The sequence below is a fragment of the Bidens hawaiensis genome, unplaced genomic scaffold (genome assembly GCF_021521415.1).
Source record: "Bidens hawaiensis isolate Kalapana, Puna unplaced genomic scaffold, B.hawaiensis_p1.1 tig00068786_1, whole genome shotgun sequence".
Taxonomy (NCBI): domain Eukaryota; kingdom Viridiplantae; phylum Streptophyta; class Magnoliopsida; order Asterales; family Asteraceae; genus Bidens; species Bidens hawaiensis.
This window is the reverse complement of record NW_027502144.1, coordinates 35,001-37,500: the sequence shown is the minus strand read 5'-3', so window position 1 is coordinate 37,500 and position 2,500 is coordinate 35,001. Positions and strand designations below refer to the sequence as shown.

General features: G+C 54.4%; 1 non-coding gene across 1 annotated transcript; it reads left to right on the top strand.

Annotated features, from left to right (window-relative positions):
- The first annotated feature begins 2,293 nt into the window (after nucleotides 1-2,293).
- Nucleotides 2,294-2,412, top strand: LOC143605246 (5S ribosomal RNA). Its single transcript, XR_013148477.1, has one exon. It is a non-coding gene; the product is annotated as a 5S ribosomal RNA (ribosomal RNA).
- The last annotated feature ends 88 nt before the right edge of the window (nucleotides 2,413-2,500 follow it).

Sequence of the window (2,500 nt, the reverse complement as noted above, 5' to 3'; positions counted from 1 at the left end):
CCTTTGGCTTGCCCATGGGCGCCTTGGCATGCCCTGGACGTGCCTTTGGCTTGCCTTGGGATGCCTTAGGCTTGCCCATGGGCGCCTTGGCATGCCTTAGGCTTGCCTTGGCTTGCCTTGGCCGTGCCTAGGCCGAGCCTTGCATGCCCAAGACGTGCCTTTGGCTTGCCCATGGGCGCCTTGGCATGCCTTGGCCTGGCCATGGGCGTGCCTTGGCATGCCTTTGGCTTGCCCATGGGCGCCTTGGTATGCCTTGAACGTGCCTTTGGCCTGCCTTGGCATGCCTTTGGCTTGCCTTGGCCTAGCCATGTGCGTGCCGGGGCATGCCTTGGCCGAGCCTTGCATGCCCAAGACGTGCCTTTGGCTTGCCTTGGCATGCCTTTGGCTTGCCTTGGCCGTGCCTAGGCATGCCTTTGGCTTGCCCATGGGCGCATTGGCATGCCTTGGCCGTGCCTTTTGCTTGCCCATGGGCGCCTTGGCATGCCTTGGCCTGGCCATGGGCGTGCCTAGGCATGCCTTTGGCTTGTCTTGGCCGAGCTTTGGCATGCCTTGGACGTGCCTTGGCCTGGCCATGGGCGCCTTGGCATGCCGTTGGCTTGCCCATGGGCGTGCCTTGGCATGCCTTTGGCTTGCCCATGGGCGCCTTGGCATGCCTTGGGCTGGCCATGGGCGTGCCTTGGCAAGCCTTGGCCTGACCATGGGCGTGCCTTGGCATGCCCTAGACGTGCCTTTGGCTTGCCTTGGCCGTGCCTTTGGCTTGCTTTGGCCGTGCCTAGGCATGCCTTTGGCTTGCCCATGGGCGCCTTGGCATGCCTTGGCCTGGCCATGGGCGTGCAACTTTGGGGCAGTATACTCGGGTCGTTGTGCAAGAAACCAAGTCGTTGGGCAAGCTTCGTATGCAACATGGGGGAGGGGCTTTGGTTTCTCGTACGTTGAACCTCCATATTTTAGCTTGGTAGCCAACTTTGCCCAGGCATGGGCGCTCAACACCCACCCCTTCCCTATATATGCATTCTGAACAATTAGCATAGTGACAGGAACAGATATTAAATTTTTGAGGAATCATAATTTTTGAAAACCCTACCAAACGAGGTCGGATTGACACGAAATTTGGCGTGGGGCATCGGGACATTGAAATATGAGTTTCCCAAAAAAAAAATTTTGGTTTTCGGGTCGGGACGGGCCGCTTGGTGGGCCCGGTTGGTCCGTAAGGCCTTTGGTGGGGGCAAGGTGTCCAAACGGGGTTGGATCGACACGAGGCTCTGTGAGGGTACTCGTGACCATGAGATATGACTGTCCAAGAGAAATGAACCCCCTTTCGTGTCGTGAAGGGCCCGCGGGCCGGGCTTGGTGGGCCCGTGGGCCTGTTTTGGGCAACTCCGCTTTAATGACACGAGGCGTTGCGTCCGGGACATGAGAGGAAACTTTATGAGCGGTTTATGGGGTCGGGGTTGGTAACCTCATGTTTTCGGGTCAACACGTTGACCGTGTCGTGCTCGGGCCCTCGACGTCACCACAAGTTTCACGAAAATGGGACTTGTAGCGGGGAAGCATTATCATGGGTATAGGTGGTGTGTTATGGAATCGTTAGTCGGTCACGATCGTTAGTCAGTCATGTGTTTAAAACGTAGATCCGTGTCGTGCTCGGACCCGAATGCGGACCGGGCTCGCTCGACATCAACGTTCCAGGTTTTTTTACAGAATGGGTCGACGTTAACGGGTATGGAATCATGACATCATGTCTTCGGGTTAACCCGAAGCCGATGGACCGTAACAGGTTTGTCGAACAGCGTGCTAACCTTACCGGGCAGCGGGCCAGGTTTGCCGGGCAACGTGGATACTTTACCGGGCAACGCCGACATTTTATCGGGTAACGTGCTAACCTTACCGGGCAACGTGCCCAGGTTACCGGCAACGTGCCGTGCATTTATCGGGTAACGTGCCAGGTTTACCGGCCAGCTTTGGTTTTGCAAGTCATTGTGGCCAGGTTATCGGGCGACGTGACTTGCGAACATGAGAGGAAACTTTATGACCAGCTTATCGGGTAAAGTGCCAGGATTACAGGCCAGTTTGCTAAATGTCATGTGGTGATTGTATAAAACAATATAATCATGGTGGATATACACATTCATAGCATTGCAGCTACTTGTGCCTCGTATCCACAGAACTTCACAGTTAAGCGTGCTTCGTCTAGAGTAGTACTAGGATGGGTGACCCCACTGGGAAGTCTTGATTCTTTTATTTTTTTACCTTTTGGGAAATGTATAAATGAATAAGCTAATGCTTCTATTTCGGTTGCGATCATACCAGCACTAATGCACCGGATCCCATCAGAACTCCGCAGTTAAGCGTGCTTGGGCGAGAGTAGTACTAGGATGGGTGACCCCCTGGGAAGTCCTCGTGTTGCAACCCTTTTTTTTGATACTTTTATGTTTTTGTGCATGACTTGGTGCCATGTTTGGGTTGAGTTGTTTTGTGCATTTCCAACTTTCTCGCAAAA